This window comes from Brachyhypopomus gauderio, chromosome 13 (assembly GCF_052324685.1).
Source record: "Brachyhypopomus gauderio isolate BG-103 chromosome 13, BGAUD_0.2, whole genome shotgun sequence".
Taxonomy (NCBI): domain Eukaryota; kingdom Metazoa; phylum Chordata; class Actinopteri; order Gymnotiformes; family Hypopomidae; genus Brachyhypopomus; species Brachyhypopomus gauderio.
This window is the reverse complement of record NC_135223.1, coordinates 21,446,126-21,459,885: the sequence shown is the minus strand read 5'-3', so window position 1 is coordinate 21,459,885 and position 13,760 is coordinate 21,446,126.

The window sequence follows — 13,760 nt, the reverse complement described above, 5'->3', positions numbered from 1 at the left end:
TGACAACTGCTAAGAATAGATATTAACACGGTCGACGCTGATTTTAAATAAATACTGAAAGCAGACAAGGGGAATCTTTATCTGAAAAAACAGTTTATAAAACGTCTTTCCCATGTAAGGTGTCTTTCGTGCGCCACTGAAGGCTGTCGACTTTCTCAACATTTTCTGTGAGTGCAGGCGACGACGTTTCAATTCTCGTATTGGGGACGAACTTGCTTTCTTTGAACTTTGAACACTTTACTGACATGCCAGTGAAACTATAACCCATTCAGACTGACCTACAAACATACCGCTTCCGCTTCTGGCAAATATTTCGTATTAGGAAAGTGGTAGTATGTTATTTAAAACAGGGCAGTTGTACCAGCTAAACAGGTGTTCGTACCCTGCCCACCAGACGGCAGCGTGGTGTCGGATATCAACGAGTATCTTCCATATCTTCAATATCTTCCAGGGTTTGAAGCAACAGTACAGGGTCACTCTGTCTACTGTAACAATTCACTAACGAGGTGTTTACACTTGTATTTAAACACTTTTGAGCACTTGTAACTTTTACTTCAATCAATAAAAATATCTTTATTCTACTTTTACTATCCCAGTAGAGGTGTCTGATGCTTTTTTCATTGTTAATGTGAACATTTGAGGGAGCTGTACAAAACTCCTGCCAGTAGTTAATATTGTGTACATGCATGTAGGCTACATATAAGAATTCAAGAATGAAACTCAGTCATGATTAAAGCATTTTACATATTAATTAATTGTGTTATTGTTTGTGTACATTTGTTAGTGTGCAGTATAATACTCTGAGCAAACTCACCACTGTCTTTTGGAAATTTTAAATAGCCTAACAGTTGAAATATGCATCATAATGATTACATTACTGAAGTCAGCACATATGCACTTGAAGGGTAACAGACCTCATGGCTTGAAGATCATAAATATGGAGTGGGGAGATCCCCTAACCCCAGGTACGTTTGCAAACATAATATTGCATTCCTAATTAAAGTGAACTCAGTTATCCAACATGTAATTTTAAATCTCCTTCATACCATTGATGGGATGATCTTGGGACTAGGTTAATTTACTGCAGCACATTTCTTTGCTATAATGTATACACTTCTCTCTCATTATTTCATCATGTCTTCCATTGCTTTTTTAACCATTAATACCCTCTCTTCAAAAGTTCTTGTCTTGCATAACTCACGCTATGTAAATGCATCAGCATACGTTGAAAAAATGCCGAATTACAGCAAGATTTAGACTTTGGGAAACAGATCTATCATTACACACTGGGAGTACCCCACATCAATCAGCAGCCCCAACCAGTTCCTGACAGCAGCAGACAGTCAACAATTTAAACTTGCCTTGAAGGTCTGGTTTTCTGAGCCACAGAGTACAGAGAAAGTCTGGTTCTCATTTTGATTACCTCCCACTAGAGGTTTTATGGGAAGATAATGCATCTACCAGTTGTGAGCACCAACCTACAACATCTTCTCAGGAGCCTGTGGTGTTTCCACCAATTACAGACCAAAGACGCCAGGCTCAGGAGTTATGAAAGCTTTGAGATGACATCAGACTAGAAAATGAATGATTTCACTGTAATGCTGTTTTTTTAGGCACTGTGCATCACTAATAAAACACTGCAAAATGTCTGGGTTTGGAATGCCATGACATGCACATCAACTACTGGTTTATCGAGTATTTACAGGATCTGAGAAAGAATAGTTTTGGTTAGTTTGTCACTGCACATGTTTGGGTAAGGCAGTTCTGTAGGAAGTGATATTTGGTGAGGACATGGGCCACCCGTGCGTCAAAACATACCTCCACAGAGCACCTGTTCAACCATAATGATTCCATTTAAACCATTAAACTACACTTAATCTCCCATAGAAAGAAGGCAAATGCATGTTTTGTAAGAGTTTTGGAAATAAAAATTTTTAAATTTTACTTCTATTTGAGGCCCTTCTTGCCCAGATGTTCAATGCTTAAATATTGTTTTATATTTCTGTGCTGATCTATGCCTTGTCATGGTTTGATCATGAAGATTCACAGTTCCTTGGACTTCATGGCTCAATTATTATCTTGACAATACAGTGTAAACTATGGGCCCATATACGTAGAAGTCTTTCTAAACTCCAGTCAATTGAAATTGCAACTGGTAGGCCGAGACACGTCTAAAGGTCAATTAAAGCAAACAGGATATACTTAAGCATCAAAGGAGCTGAAAACATTTGGAATAAGAGATTTAAATTTTTGGTTTGTCATTAATTTTTAAAACTCTTTACAACATGTTTTCACTTCAATAAATGTAGACTGATGTGTAAAAATGGCAATTACATTAATTTAAAATCAAATGCACAACTCGAGTGCAACAAATACAGGGATATGACTAATTCCTGACTACCTTTCAACTTTTAAGGTTGATGTTAGTATTGTTCCATCACGTTTATGGTAGTTCAGTATTGCAGCTTGACAAGACAGAAGTGTGTTAGTGCGCTTATCTCCTCTTGCTCTCATTTCCCCTCATTATCTGCCACTAATCCTGTCTAACGATATCCCAATCCCATTATGCATTACACTCTTTCTAGTCAGTTTCAAACAGCTGCTTACATTCAAACCATGTCCCTCTTCTTCACTGTAAGACTGCAAGAACCAAAATTTGTTCAAACATTTAGGCTGAAAATAAAATAAAATTACCATATTCCCCAATAACACAATAGAGCCTTGTCTAGCTAATCTCTCTTTATGGGTACATTCTCAGTGTCTAACTACACGTCTGACCCATTTTTAGACTCTTTTATATCAGTAAAGATGTAAGACAAGAATGTGAAGGAGCCAGAGCATCCATCAACAAGCTGCTATTCTGCAGACACATTTTCCCAACTAATCTCCAAGCCGTAACTCCCACGGGATAATCACACCTCAGGACACCACGCTACTCTTATCATACCATTCAGCATGTGTTGAGGAAAATGTGACTTGTCTCGTGAGAGAGCGTCTTCCCTTACTCATCCAAACCTTAGTATCTACAAACAGACTTGTGACACTATTGTAATCAGATTATCTCATCCAACTCTTTTCCCAGTGTCCATGGTTCTATAAATAAAGTCCTTTCCCATCAAAAGACATGATTATAATCTGTACACAGAGCATTTTAATATTCTTGAAGATAATTCCTTTCCATGTGCATTAAAGAAGGCTACATTTATCAATATGGTGACTGGCAAAGGCTTCATTAAAACTAGCTCAAGTGCTGAAGTTTACATATGAAAACGTTTATGCTCAAAAATATAGATTCCAACTTTTTGTCAGTCCATAATATACATTGCCCTGATGATTCAATTACCAGATGGAAAGTGCTCCAATCATTATTGGACAATGTGTTTCCATTTGTAAGACCTTACTGGAAAAACGTAGAAGTAGGAAATCTTACCAAACAAATGGAAAACTCCTTCGGTGGGTTCCAAGGTCATTCCCAGGTCAGGGGGAAATGGCCAGTAAAGTGAGAGTATAGAGCCGATGTCATCAGAGAGAGGCCCACAGAAGGTGACGTCATGAAAGGCAGTGACCTTGTTGGCAGGGTCATTAATAAACCCAGACATGTTCAGTCCCCAAGAGGGGAATCAGTCCATATGGGCCCTGAAGTATTCCCGGGGCTTCCTCCATTCATGAAAGATCTTTTTGTCCACCCTGTCACCTCTTTCTTAGAAGCCAAAGGGTGTTGAGGCTTGGGAGAAGTGGACATGTGACTTCCATTAATGGTCAATTTGCTGAGACCTTTTTTCCAAATTAGACAAATCATCCTTAGATGATGCAACGAGGCCTCACTGTTTGTGCACATGGAGCATATTCAGATCAATTTTGAATATGTGGGTGCTAGTCTAACAGCATGTAGTCAGGCTAACATCACAGGAGTGACGGAGAGAAGGAGGAGAGAAAGGTGGGAGATAGGTAGGGAGAAGGGTGGATGAAGCATCAGTGTGTTAACACCTCATGACCTTGATGCATTCACAGAGGCATAAGGCACAGAAAAGAGCCACCAAGACATTCAGAAGAATAATAGAAGTACTTAACATAAACATTATAAACATAGTCTGTGAAATGTTATATAAAGCAGAATCATAAACAATGACAAAACAAGTAAATAAGATTAAAGGGGAATATGAATTCCTCCAATTCCTCCTTTGATTCTTCCTAATGGAGAATCACAAAGTAAGCTTAAGCAGCCTTCATACAGGAGTGCCAGCTGATCAAACCTGCCCTTCAACAACAACAAAATACAAAACCATACCCAGAAATCTAATGATCAAACCTTTGTTCAGTGTAATAAAAGGCTAGGACAGATTACACAAATTTCAAAGAATATACCAAAAGTCCTCTCCACCTGATGACCATTCCAGTGAGTCAACCTTGTCATATCAAGTTATATTCTGAGTAGTCTTTAAGACCATCACTAGGGTTGACAACATTAGAGGAGGAATTAGGGCCTATTACTGAACACGCACCTCTTCAGCTGGACAGTGTATAGGTTAAAGCCAGTCAGTTTAATCATTATCTTGTGTGATGACAGTGCAACTGTGATACTGCCAAGACCAAGGGCTATATCATTAATCAGTTGGTCTACCGATTTCTATGAGGTCCTTGAGGGTCACAGCACCAAATTTCCCTGTTGCCACAGGAACAACCTTGGTGTTAACCTTCTACGGTCTTTCCATTTCCTCTTTCAGACCCTATTTCTACTCCATCTTCTCATGTTCCTTCTGCTGAATGTTTCCATTATCTGGCATTGCCACATTACCAGAGTCTTATCTGCATCTTAGCTACTCTCAGTATGCCTGGTTGTTTCACTGTTACTTGTTTTTCTGTGATGATCTGGCTTATATCTTAGCTTTGATTTTTTTATATCATTCTCTGTGGCTCCTCCCATGTAGATTTGTGCATACATATACTAGTCAAACATTTGGACAGAGCTGACTCAATGTATGTTCTCAATGTTTTATGTATAGTCATAAAGTCATTTTAGCCAAAGGTTTATGCTTAAATTTAGTTAAAAGACAAATAAAAATAGTTGATGTTGATGGCCTATATGATTTTTTTTCCCAGAATGTATACAGTATATAATTACAGTGTATAAAATAAAAATAATAATGAAAATTTAAATACATTTTAATTGCCTCCTAAGAAAAACCCTACAAGTGTTCAGAGTACAAGAGAATGTGTTCAGGGCATCACAGGTGTTGCCTCATGAAGCTGGTTAAGAACACCAAGTACATCCAGAGCATCATCCCAAACTGTCCAGTCATGGACGGCTCTGAAGAACTTTACAATCTAATAAACTTTTTTTCTTTGTTTTAGCATAGCATGGTCATGTTATTTCATTATTTTGACACCATCACTGTTTTCCTTAAATGTGGACAATATTAAAAATAAATAAACTAGGTGTGTCCAATCGTTTCAATGTTTGATACCTGCCACTTGGTCATGTCTGTCATGCATTTGCTTTATAGGGAATATAGAGCTTATAAATAGAGAATAGAGAGCTTATACTGTACTCTGATGAACACACTGATCCTGGTAATACGTTTCAGATGATTAACTTGCAACATTGTGAAACACCAACTAATGAACCAGGAAGCATGTTTTGAAAATATTTCATTATTCTTACAGTAAACCTTTTCTGTTTTTTCAAGCAAATCTGACAAATAATTCGTGGTGTAGCTTGCTTTGTGCAGAGCTATGTAAATGGTTTAAGGTATTCTTTACCTTCAGATTAAAACCCTTCACTCCACCCTTCAGACTCTGAAATACTCTGAGCATGCCAGAGTTGCTTTATCAGGGGATTCTTACCCATTATATCTTATGATAAGGTATGATAAGACAGAGATAAGATATTGTTGCTTGAAGCCATTCTACATAAAGTTTCTGTATTTGTTTCCACAGCTCACATTAGCAACAAATCTACAGAGCGTTCATTCTGGTATTGCCATTTGGCTCTGCTACATCCAGAACTTTAGCTCAGGGCTCTGGAAAATCCAGCCAAATGCCAGAGAAAATATTACAGTAGATTAATGTCTCCTTTTCAGTGCAAAATTAAGCCTGCAACTGGAGGAAAATCTATCTGGAGGAAAGCAAAGTTTTTATGAATTAAGACTGGATTGGATTAAGGTCTGCTTTGATGGCACAAACTTTTTTTGTCTTGTTTTAATACTACATTAGATGCATTTTAAATAATGTGACGTATAAGGACATTGCTGTTTTGACTAATGTAATAAACAGAATGAAGTATGTAGGCGTGCACGTGTCCCTGTGGCCATGGTGCAAGTATTTGAGTACGTCATCAATTTCTTCATGGTTGTATGAATACATACATACATCTTTAAAATGTTCTAGTTATCCAGTAATGCTACTGATGCACACTGACGGAATTCTAGTAATGTTAAGAGTATGCTTTGTTGTTTTGGGCAGTTTAATGGATGATTCAGTATTTCACATTCTGGATTCCAGAAACACATTCAAATGATCACCAATTTGTTTTGTTTGTTAGAAGTAAACAATACATTAGTTAAAACAACTATGTTAGAACAAGTAAGTTAGAACAAACAACTCATTATTTGCTTAGTTAAACTGTGGACCACCCCAAGGAATATTAGCTCACAAAAGGCCTTTTGTACCAGGATTAAACTTCCCATCACCAGTGTAAAGTGATATCCTAAGCAGTCCAGTTTCTCTCATCAAGGGCAGAGCAAGGCTGGACCAATCACCTGCATCTGTGGCTAGGGCAGGACACCAACACTGCTCATGTTTTTAAAGGATCTGATTACAACCAACGTTATCTCAGTTTCCATCTAATTTCCAAATGCATTGCAATCTTTATTCTAGTATAACCAATTCATCACAACTATACAATAAATGATACAGCAGCTTACTATATAAAATAATAATATGTATTATAATAAGTAATATAATAATGCAGGATCTTTGAAAGAAGATTAAATCCATATAAATAAATTGGCTCAAGGGGTCATTAAATGAACAGTAACAATGTAAAGAAAGTTGGGCTTTAAAAACATTCTGTTCTTACACTGCCACCTTTAAAATATTTCGAGTTCATTACAAGTTATTGTACAGAACTGGCACATTGCGTGTTTAGACTTCAGTTCCACTCCACCTGTGATATTCACATCTTTGTAGCTCACTTGAGTTTTACTGTTCAATTTCAATGGAGGGTGCCTAAATATAGAAAATGTATACTTATTCAGCACTAAACATTGTCTAATTTTCAAAAAGTGAATGAAGAGAACGTGACAACATCAACACCAGCTTAACATCACAACGGAGCACAGTGGGCACTGTTCTCTGCTGGTGCAGCTAGTGTTACTTCACATCCTTGCTGTACACGCTTGTGTCCTATATGTAGCTACACCAAGTGCTCCTGAAAAGGGAATTTCCACTGCCATGGCAATATTTCACTTTGTGTGTAGGTCACCTACACTATTGTTGGAAATCATGGCAAATGACTTCACATTTAATGACATTTTAGGAGGAAATGGCAAGCGTTGTGTTTTGTCTGTTTGAACAAAACGACAAACCACAAACTCTGAAGTCACAGACAAATGAAAAAATGGACAAACAAGTTGAGAGAAAAGGATGAGCAAATGGACGGAAAACAAAGAGTATAAGCATGATGCTTAAGAACATAAGCTATACTTAAGGACGCAAGCAAATATTTGGCTTGATTTGATGTCTTTGTGTAGCACTGATACATCCCATAAAACCTTAATTGAAAAGTGATGTGGATGTTTTTGAGTATTTGAGCGCTTTTGAATTTTATGTGGGTTACAGTGAGGTTATTTATAGAAGCCTCACCCTGTGTGTGTGTTCCCGGGGTGTTGGGTTTATTTTGTTTGTCAGTGAGGAAAAAACTTTCGCCTCCAGAGGATCTATGAAGTCCTTGGCGTTGGAGAAAGTGAGGAGTAAGTCCAGACAATGACATGCTGTTTGAGCAGACAGAGGGAGGCTCTGTGAGCCCACCAAGATCTCCACTCCCTTCGCTTGGAAGAGCCCATGTCTGAGATCATAGCCCCACAGATAACACTGCACCCCCTCCACCCTACGCTCTTAACTCAAGCCACAAGCTGAGATAACATCCTAAGTTCATTCCCCCTGCAGACTTCACACAAGGACCACATGTGCAGTGTGAGTTGACAACCAGCAGGACACCTCTCTGGCCAAAAGCTGCACCTGAACATCTGGCCATGGGCAGAACAGGCCACAGCTTTCATCAGACCCAGGGCAGTATGTGGGATGAGAAATGGGTGGATCCTCGGATACTGTAAATACAGACAGAGTGAGAGAGCTCTCTGGTTGCTCTCTGCCTCGTCGCCATGCACGTATGCCACGTCGGCAGTAGGAGAGTATGCCATGCTATCGGACTTTCAGAACTCCATTCTACATTTCCATGTTTATAGCAGGATGTGACAGTGACATTTGGCACTGCAGTTGGAACTCAACATGGTTGTCCAGCCCAAAGTTAGAACCATCGTCCCATAATATAAAAAATAGTTTTAAAAACTTCAAAACTTCAAACTTGACATTAAACATATAATTTAAAAGATAGCAGTTGATACGATCCAAATGTAATGAGATAGTTCGAAGGCCAGTACTGAGAGGAGAAAGTACATCTATAATTGAAAGACCACAATGAAGTGAAAACAACTGCACTTACTTAAGATTCAAAATACAAGTTAAATGTCATTGTATGCTTGTACGTTACACAAAAATTTGCCTCCTTAAAAGGCAAATCATGATCATAAATAACATCTTTCAACCTGTTGCCTCTTTATCCATGCTTCTCACTCACTCTGCTCCACAAGATGTTTGCCCTTGGCCCCTGGCGGCCCATCTGAAGCAAGCGTGTTTTTTTGGGTGCTCAGGCCTACCAGACCACCTAACGTAGACGCATGTTTGGTTTAGAAGTGCGGAAGCTCAGTGGGGCACTGGGGCTTTGCCGGCAGGCACCGGCTCTGCCCCTCTCGCTGGGTAAACTACAGCCCGCAGCCCAGACACTGCACCCATTCAGCCTGGCCACGTGCTGGGGATAAAGTTGGGATTGTTTGTCAGCGTGCTGCAATGTGTGGAATGCAGAGGTCCAGTTCTCTTCTGGGAAGGGAGCGTGAGGGGGGGAGACGCTCGGTCTGCGCGTCCCTCTCGTGCACTTGCTCTGTCATTGTGTCTCCGGTTGCCATTCATTCTCCTGCTTCTTCCCCTTCCTTTTCCATCAGATGGTCTGCATTCTTCATAATGATCCATTTCCATGTCCAGTGATAGTTGCAATCAGAAGCTGAGACAGGAGTCCAAGAACATTAGATTTCACTCTGTATAAGAAACATGGAGTCCTTCTGATCGGAATACTCCTGATCCAACAAACGTGGCCACAGAGGCGTGATGAGCTGGTGATGCAGAATAAGAAGAACCCTGCAGGTTCTCTAGGGCCACACAACCCAAAGAGACAGCAGATGGCTCTCTGGGTGTATCCCATAATATAGTGCAACGGCGTCATGTATTTCCTTTTAACTCCGGCAGAATTATGTCACCTTAAGAAAATCATATGATCACCAAAACAAACTTTAATTAAAAACATCTAGAACATTCATCTGTTTATCAGACCTTTCTCATGGTTCTGGAAAACCAGCACAAGGGAGTCAGACGCTGCTCAGAACTCCCAACACAATGATCTGCAAGGATAAAAATGTAAAGATTTACCCCATGATTGAGTAGTTTTAATAGACTGCGTGCTACTTGTTTATACTCAAATCGTTTGAACCAGTATCCCAAAGAGTATGGCCCAGGTATAATACCTAACATAGCCTGAAAATCATGTCTCTTATTCAACCATATTTGATCACTCAAATAGTGAATCAGTTAATATTCACCTGAACAGCCAGTTTTCAATGTATCAGTAAAATTTCAAACCATTATCAGCACTGAACTTCAGTGCAGAACTTTCAGTGATTTCCCTGCATTTCTTGAACAGACTGCTGGTGTTTCTCCATGGTATCCTTGGTGCATAATTTCTGGTTTTCCTGCTGTGTGGCCTTTCATTATTGGATGCAGTCCAAAGGGTAGCTTACACAGTAATACAGCGATGTGAAGTAATGGAGAACATTACTGTTTAGTACTGCATTACTAAAGTGAAAATAATAATACTTTTTACATAGCACATTTTAAAAGAAGGTTAAAAATGCTTTATAGTAACAAATAGTATAAAATACAACAAAACAGGACCTAATATTAAACTAAAACTAATAATATATATAATAATATAGCATGCAATCAAAGCATGTGAGCATATGCCATGGGTTAAAGCAAGAAATTTTCATTTGACTGAAAATTTTTCCTGGCAAAAGACAATGCCAGCAACTACTGAAAATGTGGTGTAGTTGGGACACAGCCTCTTTTGCCTAATTCTACACAATAAACACATTTATAAAGTATATTTATCTAAACAGCCTGTGTAAGGAGAGAAGAAATAATAATTAAAAATTATTTAAAGATCAAGTCAAATTTAGTGAATCCTGGTGAGTTTTAAAAGGTATGAAGCTCTCTTGTTTTTATCAGATTCACTATCGCATAAACACAAGCAGTAAGATTACCTGCTTTAAGTAGGTATGTTACAAAAAATTAAATGTCCAAAAATGGCAAATTAAATCACACCACTGGATAGAGATTTTAAATACAAACAGAACAAAACCATCCATGTTAAGCCTGGTTTAAGCCTTGAAAGTATAAACCAGGCTTAAGCCTATGTGTCTATGTATACACATTTGTGGGTAACATCTATTTTGGGTATTTTTTATCGCTTCATGTAGTACCTGGTGTATCTGAAACTTAATTTCAGATAGAAATTCCTCAAATGCGTCCATTCTACTAGCGCGGCTCGCGCAAATTTACAAAATTCGAGAGGTGCACGACCTCAGGAATCCACTGCGCGCGAGGCGCTCGCGCACGGGCGGAGCCACAGCGATGACGTCATTTTCGCCGCGCGGACCCTCGCGCCACGTCAAGTATAGGCGCGAGCGGCGCGAGGGTCCGCGCTTCAGCGCAATGAACAAAGTCATGCTTGTTGGGGTCATACACCTTAACAAGGTGGAATTAAAGCACTTGTACGTCACTTTCAAGGTCCATTTCAACACGTTTTCAACGTTAAATTTATTTAAGTTAAATATTTCTACATATATTTGAAATCATTCGCTTTTTATCACATTATTTAATGGTTGTTTATTTTCAAAACGCCCAATCTTAACGTCTTCACGTTGTCTCATGTTTCGTCCTGGAATTACAAGAAAACTGTTCAATCAGACAGATTGTTGTGAAACGAAGTAGTTACAATTTCAAGCATTTTAAAGTACTTTAGCCTAAATTCCAGCACTTTTCAAACCTGAAACACAAAGCAACATTAATTTTTGTCAGGTAAATGTTCATTCCTGTTTTTGAGGGGTGTTTCTTTATACTACCACATATCGTTTCAGACAACACTGTAAAAAGATTGTGACGCGGCAAGTAGCCTCTGCCGTTCGCGCAAGTTTAGCGCGAGGTGTACGGAGTCGCGCGCTCACAGGCAGGAGGGAGGTCACTTTTCTACGTAATGTCCGAAAATCAGAAGGCGGAATGACCGCAAGTCAATCAAATTACACTGCCGTCATCCATCCAGCGCTGCTGAGCGCCAGTGAGAGGATCATATTTCGGCCACAAAACAGATAGCACGCGCGTGTGTGTTGTTTATTATGATTTGACGGATTTTTTCCCCAAAAAAATCAAATGACGGAAATCCGTCGTAGTGACGGAGAACTTTAACCCATGGCATATGCAAGTCCATGCAAATACAGAATGTCACACAAGCATTACATGCTTCTCTCTACAATATACATTGTTATAACTGTTATATAAACTAGTTAATTGACATATTAACTAATTTCCATACAAATCAAACTGCATCAACACTGATTTAATTTTCCCATTTAAATTGTTACAAATGTCCATTCCCAATCATACATACATTTTCACTATCAGATGTGCAGGAGTTATAGCTGCTTCAGGAAGTTCAGAGTGATCTGTCTGGTTACGAATACACACCTCTGCCCCCTGCAGGCTCAGAGGCTTGGAGTTGTCTCAGCACTGTGAGCTGTTGAAGGGATGTCTTTGACCTATAATTTCTCAGGTAGTTCCATTTAGCAAACATTGCTTATATGGCTCCAAACGTTTGTGACCCAGTTTTCAGGCATTACAGTTAGGGACTCTAAGTGTGGCTAACAATATAAAATTGTTCTTATTCAGCTGCTCAGCAAAAACTCCAGCGAATTTAGGAAAAATAAAGTATAATGAAGGAATACAGCAATATCCAGCAGTATGTCAGGAATGATGACTGATAGCCTAACCGGACTCACCTGTTTCTCATTACCACGCCCTCTTTCCCAGACATTCTTATACACCTTCGCTTCACTTCCTGGTTGCGAAGTATTACCAACTATGTTGCGTACCGAGCGTTCTACCTTCCTATTGTTTCTCCTGTGTATCGACCACTGCTTGATCCCTAGACCTCGTCTCCTGCCTAGCCCTCTGGTGCCTCTCGGACTCTGCTACCTCGTTACAACCTTGGACTGGATTGACTACTCCCGTATAGCTACACAAGCTAACATTTGTACATCCATTGCCATCTCGTACCTTGCTATTGTACCGTTTTGTCAAATAAAACGCATTGTGCTTTTGCACGAGGATCCCTCTCCGTTTCATCATTTCGTTACAAAATACTTCGCCATCTACATGGATGCTGCAAAAGCCCAAGCCCGTCTGGAACACCAGGAAGCTACTATCGCTGCGCTGAATGAATGTATCAGACAACTCACCCAGATGGCTCGTAACCAGGAAGCCATCCGGGCTCTCTCTGAGGCTGTCCATCAAGCCACCACCACCACGCAGAATCTAGGTGCTGCAGTCCCTACATCCAGGGCAGCAGCGGTATTACCCTCAAGTATCCCGGTTGCTGTTCCAGAATGATACAACTGCTCCCCTGATCGTTGCCGTAATTTCCTAATGCAATGTTCAATGTATTTCATTTTTTGCCCAGTTCCAAACCGAACGTCAGAAGGTACACTTTGTTTTGTCCTTTCTCACCGGAGAAGCGGGTGCCTGGGGTACTGCCCTTTGGGATAGTAAAGATCCATCCTTGGAGTCAGAGAATCAGTTCTCGGCACTGTTTGGATCCGTCTTCGATCATTCCGCAGCAGGACGTGATATCGGCACACAACTGTGTGAGATCCAACAAGGGAGACGTAGTGCTGCTGATAATGCTAGAGAGTTCCGCACATTAGCCGCAGAAAGTGGCTGGGGGGACTCAGCACTGGAGACTATATTCTGTCGTGGGTTGAGCACCGATCTCCAAGTAGAATTGGCCTGTAGGAGTGAAAGCCTCTCTTTTACGGATTTTGTTCAAGCTGCCATGAACGTGAATAAGGTATTAACTACTCACCGTTCGGATCCTGTAAGATCTAACAGGTCAATCTCCCCAGTTCAGCCACCTCATCCCCTGGGTGAATCAACCCGTAATGATCCATGCAATTGGGCCGATCTCCCCTTTCAGTGCGAGAGAGAGCCCATCGCATCCAAGAGGGTCTGTGCATCTACTGTGGTGAGGAGGGTCACTTCCGTGACAGATGCCCAGCTCGCCTGTCCAGAAGCATGTCCACTCCAGAGGCATGTCACACTTG